Source organism: Sorex fumeus, unplaced genomic scaffold (genome assembly GCF_029834395.1).
Source record: "Sorex fumeus unplaced genomic scaffold, SorFum_2.1 ptg000115l, whole genome shotgun sequence".
In the NCBI taxonomy this organism is placed as follows: domain Eukaryota; kingdom Metazoa; phylum Chordata; class Mammalia; order Eulipotyphla; family Soricidae; genus Sorex; species Sorex fumeus.
In genome coordinates this window covers 4886883-4902650 of record NW_026606172.1, presented here as the reverse complement: position 1 = coordinate 4902650, position 15768 = coordinate 4886883, and the positions used below count along the sequence as shown (strand labels likewise).

Here is a 15768-nt window from a genome sequence, read left to right as displayed (position 1 = left end):
AAAGAGTTTTATATGCCTCACATTCTTGCCAAGACTTAGTGATTTTTAGATGTGTAATAAAAAAAATAATTAAATTTGCTATCCTTACTTTCTTAAATCTGACATTTTCTCTTTATTGAGAAGAAAATAATTTTAATATCTTTGATAAATCAGTAATCTAGTGTCTTGAAAAAGTATTAAATAATTTTCACTGTTTCTTACTGGACATTCTAAATGAAAATCTCAAGTGAAAAATTTTTTTCTTTTTTTTAAATTGGATCACTATGAGATACACAGTTACAAAGTTGTTAATGATCTAGTCTCAGTCATAAAATGTCCAAATACCCATCCTTTTTACCAGTGTATGTTTCCCACCACCAATGTCTGCAGTTTTTCTCCCTTCACTCTCCCAACTCCTTCTTCTTTCTTTCTTTCTTTCCTTCTGGGCAGGTTTGCAGTACAGATACTGACAGGTTATCATATTTATCTGTTTAGCTTCTCTCAGCTCTCAGATCTCTTCCAGAGTGATCATTTCCAGCTATCATTGTCATAATAGTCACTTCTCTGTCTTAACTGCCTTCCCTCTATACTTCCACTTGTAGCGAGCTTCCATTCATGGACCAGTCCTAAACAGAACATTTCTTTTAGCTTGGATTCAGAGCCTTATTGGAAGGAAACTTTTCAAGGCAATTGATTTGATTTTATTTATTAAAATAATTGTGAGATTAATTATTATTATTAATTATTAATAATAAATTGGGCTGAGCGATAGCACAGCGGTAGGCCATTTGCCTTACAAGCGGCCAACATGGCCAACCCAAGTTCGATTCCTCCGCCCCTCTTGGAGAGCCCGGCAAGCTACTGAGAGTATTTCACCTGCACAGCAGAGCCTGGCAAGCTCCCCATTACGTTTTCGATATGCCAAACACAGTAACAACAAGTCTCATGATGGAGACGTTACTGGGCCCGCTCGAGAAAATCAATGAACAATGGGAGGACTGTGATCCTGTGATTAAAATAATACTTATATTAATACTTTATATTAAACATTAAATGGTATGTTAAAATATTTGTTCTCTCTGCTCAGGGCATCACCCGATTTTACCTGATTATATATGAGCTTCACATTATAAGGAAACTTAGGAGAGGAACCTGACCTAAGAGCAGCACCTCAAAAACAAGGTATGTGCTGGTTTCACTATGTTTTCTACTTTGTTTCATGTACTGAATATTTATATATATGTATTTATAAATATATGTATATATTTTATATATTTAACATATTACATAAACAAATGTGTTTTAATATATTGTTTCCATATTATATATTTTATATATAATTACGTATGCATATATATATACTAAAAGCTTATAGTACTTTTCCTGTAAAATATGTGATGAATTTCTCAAAGATATTAACTAAAGATCTCAAACTAGTGATTTTCAAAGTGTGGAGAAATTGTTTTGGTTAGGATTTGTTTTAAGGATGTGTATAGCAGTGTGTGTGTGTGTGTGTGTGTGTGTGTGTGTGTGTGTGTATTATTGAGGTGAAAGGAACCATCATACCATTTTTCTGTAAAGGATATTAACCAAACTTGAAGTGAAAAATAAATGTTTATAGATAACTATTGTTGCAACCATGGGCTGGAGCTATAGCACAGCCGGTAGGTATTTGCCTTGCACTCTGCCAACATGGCCGACCCAAGTACCATTCCTCCGCCCCTCTCGGAGAGCCCAGCAAGCTACCGAGAGTATCTCGCCTGCACAGCAAAGCCTAGCAAGCTCCCCATGAGGAATTCAATATGCCAAACACAGTAACAAGTCTCACAATATTACTGGGCCTGCTGGAGCAAATCGATGAACAACAGGAGGACAGTGACAGTGACATTGTTGCAACCTTATTGTTGCAAGAAGTTGAACTGATTTTTAAGAAATGTTTTTATATGAAATAAAAATAATACTATCTTGTAACATGTCAGAGTGCCTTTTTAAATACCATGTCACAGGAAGTCCAAGTTCATTTCATCTGAGCCATGTTTATCTCTTTACATTCTCTCAGCTCTCAGACCTCGTCTAGAGTGATCATTTCCAATTACCATTGTCAGAGTGGTCACTTCTCTATCCTAACTGCCTTCCCTCTACACTTCCACTTGTAGCAAGCTTCGAGAGTCAGGAAACAACCCACAGGACTCCACATGTGGGCCAGGCACTGTAGCCCTCCAAGTATCTCCCAGGCATCCAGAACTTTTTTTTTTCTTGCCTAAGTCTTTCATTTAAGACTTACTTTAAAATTTTGTCCTTTTTCACAAAGTGGTAACATTCATACTCTTTCTGGTTTTTTAATTAGTTTGCTTTAAAGCCACATAAATTATGTTCTCATTTTACATTTCCTCTCTGATATTTCTTAAGGCATTATTAACATTTTTTTCTATCTCCTTTTATCCTACAAATTTAATTGATCACATCAAATCATCAGAGAAAGTATGAACAGTTTCTGGTTCCTTAGAAAGGTGACTTTGTGGTCATGATGGTGTTTATTTAGAGATTTCTGGCATATTTTAGAAATCAGTACTTCTTTAACCTCTTTTTATTTTTTTTTATTTTTTTATTATGAAATAAATAGGTTTTCTCAGATTCACACTTAAAATCATTTTTTAAAAATACAAATATGTGTTTCTTGCCCTGCCGAGACCACAAGTTGCCCCCCACAAGCGGCTCTTCCACACGACCATGGCCCCAGAGGTACACAGACCTAATTTGGAACCCAGTGGCTTTGGGCAGAGATGTGAATGGACTATGCATTAAGCTATGGTGCCGTGCTCCCCCGGGAGGGAAAGGGTGTCTGTCTCTTCTGCCTTCCTCCATGCCCCCCCCCCCGTGGCATGTATGTTGGCAGCTGCCTCAGAGCTTATTGGACAGCCAGGTATGAGCCAGCGGTAACAGGGCAACTGTGGCCTCATGGGATGGGGGGCAGAAACGGCACATCCTTCTTGCCCTGCCGAGACCATGAGTTCCCTCCCACGAGCGGCTCGCCAGCATGGCCATGGCCCCAGAGGCATACAAACCAATCTCGGAACTATGTGACTTTTGGCAGAAATCCCTCCAGACTTAATTAGTAAAATATCAGAAATCCAAAATAAAAACATCATAAGGTCTTCATAACCAGCAATAGAAAACAAATTATTCCACGGTGCCTTTTCAGCAGGTTTGATTGTTGGGAGAAAATTCGAGACAATAATGGTGCATCTTTTGTCAAAATCATGAATACAATCCAAGTAGAGAGTTAAGTGGAAATCATCTACCTCACAGGCATGGGGAGGGGTCGTATGGGGAATATATTGGGGTTTTGGTGGTGGAAAATATGCACTGGTGAAGGGATGGGTGTTTGATCATTGTATGACCAAGACTTTAACCTGAAAGCTTCATAACTGTTCTCACAATGATTCAATAAATAAATTTTTAAAAAATACAAATATGTAATCAGATAAGCAGTAATACTTCTTTTGTAATATTTCCCTTTCTGATATACGGGCTTGCAATGTGATTTTCTATTATGTGTGGTATAGAGTGAATTTTACTAAAGAATCTATTTAGAAAATGAGAACCAAGTCTCAAAACAGTTACTCAAACAGAGAGATAAATGCCAATGTTCATTGCAGTGCTATTTACAAAAATCAAGAAATGAAAACATTCCAAATCTCCAATGACAGATGAATGAATAGAAAATACATGTCTTGTACATAAATACGGAAGCACTGCTCAGTTAAAATAAAACAAGAAATCTTGTGTTTTACTATAAGATGGATAGAATTTGGGAGTGTCATGCTTAGTGAAATATATGGCTTAGGAGAAAGCCATATACCAAATGAACTAACTCAAATATGATTTTAGAAGGAAACAAAGCAAGGGAATAGATAGGCTAAACTGAAAACAAACCCTTGGACTCCAGGCGCAGAACAGGAGGAAGTGGTGGGAGTCTCATCAGGAAGGTTTCTGTGGTCCTCTTCTGGGGAGAGATGGGGAATGATAATAGCACATTGGTGGTGGGTATGTTGCAATAAAATTATACACATAAGACAGAAACATTGGGGCTGGAGCGATAGCACATGGGTAGGGCATTTGCCTTAAACACGGCCAATCCGGTTTCTATTACCAGCATCCCATATGGTCCCCTGAGCACTGCCAGGAGTAATTCCTGAGTACAGAGCCAGGAGTAACCCCTGTGCATCGCTGGGTGTGACCCAGAAAGAAAAGAAAAAAAGACAGAAACATTGACACTCTGGTAAAAATATTGTGTCCTGGTAGATTGCTCCATAGCTGGAAGCCTGCCTCATGAGCAAAGAGGAGAAGGAAGCTGGAATAAAAAAGGGATCACTAAGAAAATTATGACTTGAGGAAATGGTTGGGATGGGAAATGTGTGCAGAAAGTTGATAAAGAACCAAACATAATAAACTCTCAGTGTCTGTATTACAAACCGTAATGCCCAAAAGTAGAGAGAGAGTGGGGGGAATATTGTCTGTCATGGAGGCAGGGGGAGGGTGAAAATGGGGGGGGGGGGGATACAGGGTATATTAGTAGTGGGGAATGTGCACTGGTGGAGAGATGGGTGTTTGATCATTGTGTGATTGTAACCCAAACATGAAAGCTTGTAACTATCTCACGTTGGTTCAATAAAATTTTAAAAAAAAGAAAGAAAAATACTGACTTTCAAGTCAATATATATATATATTCTTCATAAAATAGTAATAAACATGAAAACATACTGGAAACAATGAGAAAAATAATATGGATTGCTCCTTTAATTTTTATTTTTGGAATAAATTTTGAATTGAGCCAAATAAAAAGCCAAGGAGAAAAAATATTGTGCCCCCCAAGTAAATAAATAAACAGCATCTCAGAAAAAAAATGTTGAAATTTTGCTGTTAAAGAAAATGGGAGGTACAAGAAGTTGGTACAAGGGTAAGGGCATATGTCTTGTGTACACATCATCAGGTTCCATCTCTGACACCAAATGACATCTTGAACATCACTGAGCATGATACTGGAGGCTCCCACACACTGCTGGGGCGTTACTGTAGCCTCTAGCATTGAGCAGCCATCCCAGTTGTCCAAGAATCACTGAGAGGAGCTCCCTGAGACTCCTACATACCTTGGAACAGCCACCTCCACCATCATGACCAAGAAAAGCAATGGAGAATAAATTAAATTTCTAAGACATGTGTGGATAAGAGCATAAGACCAGGGTCAAGGAAATAGTTCACAGAACTGAAGTATGAAGCTGACATGTGCCAGACCTAGAGTTTTGTCCCTGCACAACAGGCCCCCTGGAAAATCACCAGCTATAGTTCTGCATCACTGAACTTGAGTAGCACCGTATCACTGTGCCTAAGTACTGAACCATCAGGCCCAATCAACCAAGCTGAGCATCAATGGAAGCAGCTCCCTGCTGCCTTGAGCATGTTTTGAGAGTCTCCTTCTGAAAACAGAGTATAGCACAAGTCTTGGCATTATATTTTTTAAATTTTGCTTATCCTTACTGACATTTTATTATTATGGTTATATTTTTATGAAAAATGTGATCTATCTAAATTACCAAAAAATAGCATATCTTCAATGAAAAAAATAATAAAATATACTTTAGGAACTGAACTGTCTTTGTTGATGCATAAATAAGCAAGTAACTGAATAGGTATTTTTAAAGATTAAGTAATTGGAATATAGGGGAAGACAGAGATAGAAAATATGGGACATTTTTGCTAACTGTAAAAGATTAGACTTTCTCACACAGAGGTTTTGCTCTGAAAATATTAAATTTAAATATATATGAAATTCGTACAACTTTAGTTCATCCGTGACCCAGACCATAGGTTATCAAATCACTTCTAAGTAGATTTTGCATAAGGGATCAGAGAGATATTTTAAGAGTAGAGTGCTTCCTTGCACCTGGACATCCCCGGTTTTGTCCTTGGCACCACATATGACCCCAAGCAACAACCAGGAGTGATCTCTGAACACAGTTAGAAGTAAGCCATCAGCACTGCTGGGTGTATCCCCAAAACAAAAGTAAACAAGAACAATCTATTTTGTATAGCAAAATCCAGTTTGTTAATACTATGAAGCAGTATGAATTCTGTTATTTTTTTCTTATTTCAGTATAAATATATAATTAATAGCCAAATAAACTTGGTACATAGAGATAGCTATATGTAGATATAACTATTTTAAGTAGTTAGTAGAAAATTAATTTTTATTTATGGTATTTAAACATGCATAGGGAAATATGCAGAACATTTTATAATCATATATGTTATAAATCTTAAGTGTGTATATATTCCAATGATTCCCATTACAAATCAAGAAATATTAATGACTTTTCATCATCAACTTAAACTCCATTAAAAACAAATATATTTTACTTATTAAGCCTGGAAGTATTTCAGCCTAGAGTCAGATAATTATGAAATTGGTTTCTGTGGCTCTGGAGCCATGGCCATGCCGGAGAGAGACTTCCTTTTCAGCAGGTCTGATTTTGGGGTGTAAATTCAATAATGGTGCATCTTTTGTCAAAAACAATGAATCTAATCAAAGTAGATAGAGTGTTAACTAGAATTCATCTGCCTCACAGGCATTGGGAGGGGTGGGTGGGGGGTATATTGGGGATCTTGGTGGTGAAAAATAAGTACTGGTGAAGTGAAATGTGTTTGATGATTACATGACCGAGACTTAAACCTGAAAGCTTTGTAACTTTTCCCACAGTGATTCAAAAAATAAATTAGTTAATTAAATTAATTTAAAAAAACAAATATATATTCTGCAACATATTTTAATGCATTCAGCATGTCAGACTCATATAGAATATAACTTTCCTCTTCTTAGCTGCAAAAGTGAGAGGCATAAACATAAACTATATTAAAAATAAATAATGTTGGTCACACTCAAGGCTTCTATTTCCAGAATGGCAAGAAAGTAAGGTTCTTATTTTTTTATATTCACAGTATAATGATCTATACTTTTATCTACTATTGATATTTACAGTGATGTTATGAAGCTATTGGTAACAGAATTTCCTGCATATAGCATTTCTAACTCCAAATTTACCAGCAGTTTTAGAATCCCTTCACCAATGACCCCAAAATCCCTCCCTCTCCCCACCCCACTTTCGCAAAAATCATTTTTTAAATTTATCTTTTATAGTCTGGATCAGGGGCTGGAGCGATAGCACAGCGGGTAAAGTGTTTGCCTTGCACGCAGCCAACACGGCCAACCCAAGTTCGATTCCTCCGCCCCTCTTGGAGAGCCTGGCAAGCTACTAAGAGTATCTCACCCGCACGGCAAAGCCTGGCAAGCTCCTCGTGACGTATTCGATATGCCAAAAACAGTAACAACAAGTCTCACAATTTGTTGTGAGATGTTACTGGTGCCTGCTCGAGCAAATCGATGAACAACAGAAGGACAGTCTGGATCACATGCTTACAATTGTGTTGACTCCTCTTTTTATGATCTATGAGGTTACCTCACTTCCATAGCATCACGCTTAAGTTATTGCCAGCCTACCTCCTCTTTCTTTTCCTTGCCCGACTCCTCTCCTTGGTTCTCATTTGTGTAGTCCAGGATCACGTGCTTGGCATCACGCAATGCCTTCCGTTTTCTTGTTTTATTAGACACAAAGGTTCTTTAAGGGAGCCTTTCTCCCATATGCACTGTACTCTGAACAAATAACACGGCCACAAAAAGTCAACAAACTGATTGCTCTGAGTGGGTCAAAGGCATGCAGATCCCTGCAGGAAAGATCACATTTAGAGGACGATGCCAAAAGAGTTTTGGTTTCCTGAAATCAGTCCAAAAGAAAGAGAGAACTGGATCTGAACATTAAAATTGGCAAGCTTTGTGCTTCAGCTGTTGAGAATGTAAAGAATATTTCCCTATCCCATCGTTCCTCAAACAGCCTATGGAAGAAAGCTAATTCTTAAATCAAAATCTTCCTCTAGGTTTACAAATTCATTGACATTGACTCAGAGAACAAGTTCACAGGGTTTTTTTTATTGCTCTGTTGCCCAGCAGTCTGCAACCTGCCTTTTCAAAAATACGTTCCCACCTTCTTTTCCTATATAAACTTGTGATCAGGCCGGCAAAATAGTTCCCTAGAACTTGAGTCTTCCAACCAGCAGACATGTTGCTAGGAGAGCTCATTCCCTACGTACTACCTCGTCTCTTCTTTGATTGGCCCCTGAAGCATGAAAGGAGCTAGTGTTTTTCTTCAGGGTTACATTTCTACTATTATGGGTCCATGGGCAGATTATGATCTTACATAAAGAAAAAAATGACCTACTCACAAGAAATAAATAATCAATAAAAACCAATTCCAACATGAGCCAGATCCTACAATTATCAGGGAAAGGACTTTAAGAAACAGTGATACTTTTACACGCATCTAAAAAACCAGAATAAAAATTTGCAGCACAAATATGGAAAATGTAGTTAAATTTCCACATGGAAAACTTAGCACCGTAGCACTGTACCACTGTCCTCCCATTGTTCATCTATTTGCTCAAGCAGCCACCAGTATCATCTCACAACAAATTGTGAGACTTGTTGTTACTGTTTTTGGCATATCGAATATGCCACGGGCAGCTTGCCAGGCTCTGCTGTGTGAACGAGATACTCTTGGTAGCTTGCCAGGCTCTCTGAGAGGGGCAGAGGAATCGAACCCAGGTCAACCGCGTGCAAGGCAAGTGTCCTTCCTTCTGTGCTATGAAAAAAAGGTTTATAATTGATAATGATTATAAATGTAAAACTCACTAGGTAGAAGTAAATGTATTTAAAGATAGTTCAGTAAATGATTATACTCAGTTTAAAGACAAGGGGAAAGAAAGTTAAAAAAGCACAAACAGGTTTTCAAGAACCTGGAGGGGAAAAAACAACCAAAAGAAGATTAATTAGTGTTTATTTGGAGACCCAGAGGAGAGGAAAGAAGATATGACGAATACTCTCTCAAGTTTGGAAAAGTACATTTATCTACAAATTCCCCAAGATCAACCAACTGCAGGAAAGACAAATACAAAAGAAATATGCCTGAAAGCATTATACAAACTCCTAAAATAAAGAAAACCTTGCAAACAACCAGAAAAAAAAAGCATCTCATATTTAGGAAAATAATGACTGAAATCCACCTACTTCTTTATTGTAAACTAAGAAAGTCAGAAGGCAATGTATATGCGTTTGGAGGATCATAGATGGTGGGTTTGGGGCTGTTGCTCGAGCGGGCCCAGTAACGTCTCCATTGGAGACTTTGTTGTTACTGTGTTTGGCATATCGAATACTCTCGGTAGCTTGCCGTGCTCTCCGAGAGGGGCGGAGGAATCGAACTCGGGTCGGCCATGTTGGTCGCTTGTAAGACGAACGCCCTACCCGCTGTGCTATCGCTCCAGCAATGTAAATAAAATATTACATGGGGAAAAGGAAGAAAATGATCTTTCTGAGATGATGTTAAGAGAAGACATTAACACAGAGAGTTCTCATTAGTTGTTTTCCATCACCCTTAGGTCGGGTTCCAGTGTATGTGGTTGCATATTCTCAAAGAGGAAAAATTTACATTAATCATTAAAGGACCAGAAATATGACTTAGTGGTCATTTCCATGCCATGCACACAGAAACTGATCCCCAGCACTGAAAAATAAATAAGATCATCAATTTTTAAATGAAAATTGAAAGTATAATTAAGTAACAAAGCACTTATTTTTGATGGACGTATGGCAATTTTCAACATTTTTGACTGAAGAAGAAAATCCATATTTTGAAATCCATTATCTTTGAAGCAGAAACCATTCTAGATTTAGAGAAATTCAAATTATGGGATAACAATAAGTTATCATAAGTTTGGTTAAGTGATTGTTTTGACCTTTGTCTTTACAACTACTGTGATCAATCTGGTCTCTTCAGGTACTCCTGGCTACAGAGCTGGAATTTGGACAATTGGGGGCCAATGTTTTCACAGCTGAAAGGGATGGATTCTTTATTTGTCTGACTCAAAAAAAACAAAAACCTATGAAGTCACCTTCTCTCTGACCAAGTTGTATTCCAACATCCTGGGGGTAAAAATAAATGTACAGGCGCAATTCTATTTCCAATGAAATTTTTCTTTCAGTACAGGAGGGGAAAATATGATCAGAAAAGAGAATTTGTAGCCAGCAAACATGCTACTAGAATTGCCAAAACCTGTTTTCAAGCCTAAAGGAAACATTTTTAAATATAAATGCTTGGCATGGGAGATGATGAGAACTATATGGAGAAAAAAAAAGATGTTTTCTTTATCTTAAATTAAAAAGTGCATAACCACTTGAAAATTTGAAACAAAATTTTTATACATTTGAGGTTATAATGCAAATATAATATGTGCAACAATTACAGCTATCAAATTCTTGGTTAACAGATGGGAAATTTTAAAAACATTTTAAAAACTTCAAGGGCTTGAGCGATAGCACAGTGGTAGGGCGTTCGCCTTACAAGCGGCCAACATGGCTGACCCGAGTTCAATTCCTCCGCCCCTCTCGGAGAGCCCGGCAAGCTACCGAGAGTATTTGATATGCCAGACACAGTAACAACAAAGTCTCCAATGGAGACGTTACTGGGCCCGCTCGAGCAAATCGACGATCAAAGGGAGGGCCTTTACCTTTACCTTTACCAAGATGATAGGCTTAAATATAAATATAAATACATATATATGTATATAATGGCTATATTAATGGCCTGAACAGTCTGATTAAAGATAAAAATTTCCACAGTAGTAAAAACAACACACAAATGAATTCTATTTATAAGACATCATTTAATTATTAAACAAAGGTTGTTAAAAGTAAATGGATAGTAAAAGATCTACCATGTACATAATTGGAAATCTGCTACACTTATGAATCCAGTAATACCTTTTCATTATCATATGTACCTTGGTGGTTCCTAAATGTAGTCTATGAGTGTAGTAGGTAACACGATCTAGGTTTTGCCATTATCATACGGACTTAACCACCTAACAATACATTTCTCTATGGTTAGGTTACACATGACTATATTAATACCAAATAAAATAGGTTTCAAGATGAAAGATTACTAGGTTGGGGAAATAATTCAAAGGGCTAGAGTCAAATGCTTTGCATGCCGAAACCTGGGATTGGTTCTCAGTTACTGCTGGATCACTCAAGCACTCATAGTTGTGGCTCTTCACCAAATTATTTTTAATTAAACATTACTACCTGAGACAAAGAATATTTCATAATGAGAAAAAAGATCAGATCTGATCAGGATCAGAAACACACCAATAATGAAGAGAGCATTAGGATGCAGGAAGCAAATATTGACAAGACTAAAGGTAGAAATAATTTTACAATATTTGTAGACATTAACACTCTTAGTTAACTCCTAAACCAAATTAGACCAGAGAAAAAAATCAGTTGAGGCAGAGGTGATCAATAAATTTGACTTCATAATGTACTTATTATTGTGCATGATTATAAGATATACACATTTTATTCTCAGATCTCTGATATGCAGTTAAACAGAAAATATGTGTGGCGATCCCAAAAGAAGTACCTGGTTCAATAAGCATTGGGGAAAAGATTTGACAGGGCACTTCTCAAGAGATGATGACTGATAAATTAACATATAAAAAAAATTTCAACATTGGGTCAAAGAGATACCACTGGGATAAGATGCATGTCTGGCATATGACTGACCCATATGCAGGTTTGATGCCTGGCACCACCTGGTTTCCTGAATATTTTGAGATGTATTTTTGGAAGCTCCTGAACATGGCCAGGGTAGCCTGGAGTGACACCTGGCATTACAGAGCCCAAGCAGCACCACATCCTTGGCACTCACATTGGGTGAATTGGCCAAGATTCTGGGAAGAGCCTACAGAACACCACTTGGGAGTCTCCTCCTAAGAAAAGTTGACATCTATAGTATTTTTTAAATGCAATTTAAATCCTCACAGAGATAATAGCTGCTTACTACAATTGCTGAAATTAACCAGTTTATAACACCAAGTGCTGCAGGGCACTTAGAGGAACAATTTCTCGATGTTAGTGGTGAGAATATAAAATGAAAAAATTTTGGAAAATTGTTTCATGGTTTCTTAAAATATTAAAAATACACCTGCCACACTACATAAACATTCTACTAAATATTTAATCCAAAATAATGCACAGTCTTGTACATCAATATTCAGACCTGGTTTTGTTTTTTTGTTTGTTTGTTTGTATTTTTTTTTTTGGTCATACCCAGCAATGCATAGGGATTGGTTACACTTGGCTCATGCACTCAGGAATTACTCCTGGTGGTGCTCCGTCCTGGGGAACCATATGGAATGCTGGGAATCAAACCCAGGTCTGCCACATGCAAGGCAAATGCCCTATCTACTGTGCTATCGATCCATCCCCCAGACTTGTTTCATTTTTAGAGCCAATTGGAGAACAGTTTAAATGGCATCAGTCAGTAAATTGATAAACAAGATCAAGGAGAGTCATTCAGTTAACTACTACTCAATAATAAAAAGGCAAAGGTATAAGCTGGCAGTGACAGGGCAACTGCAGTCTCATGGGAAGGGGGTGGTACCAGCTCGTCCTTCATGCCCTTCCGAGGTCACGAGTTGCCCTCCACGAGGAGCTCTCCAGCACAGCCATAACACCAGATGCACAAAAACCAATCTCATAATTATCTGGCTCTTTGCAGAAATCCAAAATCGCGGCTGTGTGACCTTATATGATTCTCATAACCAGCTATAGGAAACAAAGTATTTCACCAATGCCTTTTCAGAAATTCTGATTGTTGGGGGGCGGGGATTCTAAACAATAATGGTGCATCTTTTGTCAAAATAATGAATGTAATCTATGTAGAGAAGAGTTAAGTGGAAATCATCTGCCTCACAGGAATTGGGAGGAGTGGGAGGGGGTATATTGGGGTTCTTGGTGGTGAAAAATGAGTACTGGTGAGGGGAGAGGTCATTGTATGACGAAAGCTTAGTAACTTTTCCTACAGTGATTCAATAAATAAATATAGGAAGAAAAAAACAAATAAATAAAATTATGGGAAAAAAAGGAAGGTGGAGTTCATGCCCAATTCAATCAGCTAATCAGTGGCTGAATAAATAGCAGTACTCCTACACAAAAAAAATAAAATAAAATAAAAAGGCAAGACTGCTGATGCACTTAACATGGATGAATGTCAGAATCACTGTACTTCATGTAAGAGCCAGGCGTGAGAAGTTCATGTTATCTGATTATATATTGTATTAAGAAATGTAACCTAAACACCTCCAAAGTAGTGGGTGCATAGAGGAGGAGAAAGTGATAGAGAACTCACTTCTGGGTTTCAGAGCCAAGAGAATGGTGAACTATAAAGGAGAATGAGAAAATATTTACATTTTGATTGCAAATTTAGTTTTAAAGCACTCAGGAACAAATTGCTTAATGAAGGACTGTATTTTGAGAAATGCCCGATTAGGTCATTATTGTTGTATGAACACAGTAGCCATGGATTTTTGGGGGTCAGGGATGGAGGAGAGCCTCCCAAACAACGCTCAGATGTTCCCAGGTTAAGTCTGTCAGTTGGGTCAAATAGCTCAGTGCTAGAATTTGCAGGTTATCAGTGGAAACTATATGCCAGAAGTGACAGTTAACAAAAATAAAAGATGGTATCAAGCAAAAGGAATGTGACAATATCAAGAGATGTAGTCAACAGATGCAGTAGACTACTGCAATATCACTGGATGATGGTACTGTGAGGATTACCATTCTCTATGCAGTCTGTTCATGGAAACTGTCAAGCAGTGCATGTCTGGCTATGACTGTCAAAATGTTTCAGGAGAGTCATCATCAGAAAAATTAATGTCAAAAACTTGATTGAATTCAAATCAGTCTCTTCTGATGACTGGGTATCTGACAAGGACTGAAATATTTATTTTTAAGAAGCTGGATTTTACTGATTTTTTGATGATAATAAACTCTTTCTGAATAGTTCTACAATTTCTTCATTGGTATCTAAAATTTGCAATAATTAAAATGGAAAATAACTTTAGCTTCATAGTAAACCTGAGAAGTACATTTTTCTAGCCCCAATGTATGTATGGCAGCCCTGGAGGTGATTTGCACCCTGGACAAAGCAGGAAGTAGAAGTGCATCAGCATATGACGGGGTACCAGGGAAAGCATCCTACACATGGAGATCAGATGATCTGCAAAACCATCAGACCAAGTGCAGCACCCCTCATTAGGACTGTTGGAAGCAATAAAGGCATAGCTAGAAACTGGAGAAATAGTGTGGAGGTTAAAGCAAATACCTTGTATGGGACTGATCCCAATTTGATCCCTGGTGCCCCTGAGTACCACAGAGTACAAACCTGGATGCTCCCGAGCATTGCTCAGGGCAGGGGAACTTGTACCATAGGGGTCAAGGGACCTGATTGGACTTGGTCCATAGGGACCAAGCATCATGAGCATCCTTGGGCTCTTATTTCAAATGGTAACTTTCATGGCTAAGAATAGTTGGAGGGGCCCCTGGGTCTCCTGAGCATCACTGGGGAGATTATTTATATATAAATAATAAAATGTCACTGTCACCGTCCTCCTGTTGTTCATCAATTTGCTCAAGCGGGCTCCAGTAACGTGTCCATTGTGAGACTTGTTGTTACTGTTTTTGCCATATCAAATACATCACTAGTAGCTTGCCAGGCTCTGTGCGCGGGATACTCTCAGTAGCTTGTCGGGCTCTCCGAGAGGGGCAGAGGTATAGAACCCATGTTGGCCATGAGCAAGGCAAGCACCCTACCCGCTGTGCTATTGCTCCAGCCCCTCGAGCAATAAAATAAATAAAATTAAAATAAAAAGTGGAACATAAAAAATGTATGTATATGTGTATATATACATAAATATGCATTGAGGAGTATCTCTGCATGTTTATGGAGAGAGAGAGAAAGCAAATGAAGAACAAAGTTAGTAATTGGCAAATACGTATTTTCATTTTCTGTCCTTTTAATTTTCCTCCTCCAGTTCTGATCTTTTCAGAATAAAGTAGATAAAAATTCACTATCCTCCCGTTGTTCATCGATTTGCTGAGCGGGCCCAGTAACATTGTGAAACTTGTTACTGTGTTTGGCATATTCAATACGTCACGGGTAGCTTGCCAGGCTTTGCCGTGCAGGCAAGATACTTTCGGTAGCTTGCCGGGCTCTCCGAGAGGGGCAGAGGAATCGAACTTGGGTCGGCCATGTTGGCTGCATGCAAGGCAAACACCCTACCCGAAATTAATGAGACTTATTAACTGGCTATTCTATAAGAATTTCATAATTTAGGAAATGGCAGTAAGTAATGCTGGGCACATATTTTGCACAGTATTTAGTTAGAAGCATGAACTTTCTAAGTACATTAGGATGAGAAAATAAACACTGAGATAAAAGATATGAACTTTATAACTGTCAAAAATCTATAAATTCTTATATCAATTCTAATTATTGAACTGTTTTTAGGAATACAGAAAATAATGAGCAAATAACTAATGATTTGAGGTGAGCGTCTGCTGTTTATTCCCATGGTGTGGGGGGGAGGTGGAGAAGGGGTGTTTGACTGGTTTGTTTTTATTTGGGGACCACTCCCAGCCGTGCTCAGAACTTACTCCTAACTCTGCTATCAGGATCACTCCTGCTGGGGTTTTAGGGACCATATGTGGTTGTGGGGGTCAAATCCTGGTAGACCATGTGCAAGGCATGTGCCTGGCCCAATTTTTTCCTGACTCTTTACTAA

At 38.1% G+C, this 15768-nt stretch overlaps 1 protein-coding gene across 1 annotated transcript in view; it reads left to right on the top strand.

The window, feature by feature from the left end:
- Positions 1 to 1123: 1123 nt before the first annotated feature.
- Positions 1124 to 15768, top strand: part of HTR1F (5-hydroxytryptamine receptor 1F) — an 87043-nt gene continuing 72398 nt past the window's right edge. The window contains exon 1 of the mRNA XM_056135459.1: positions 1124 to 1161. The gene's annotated coding sequence lies outside the window, so the exon portion shown is untranslated. The remainder of the gene's footprint in view (positions 1162 to 15768) is intronic.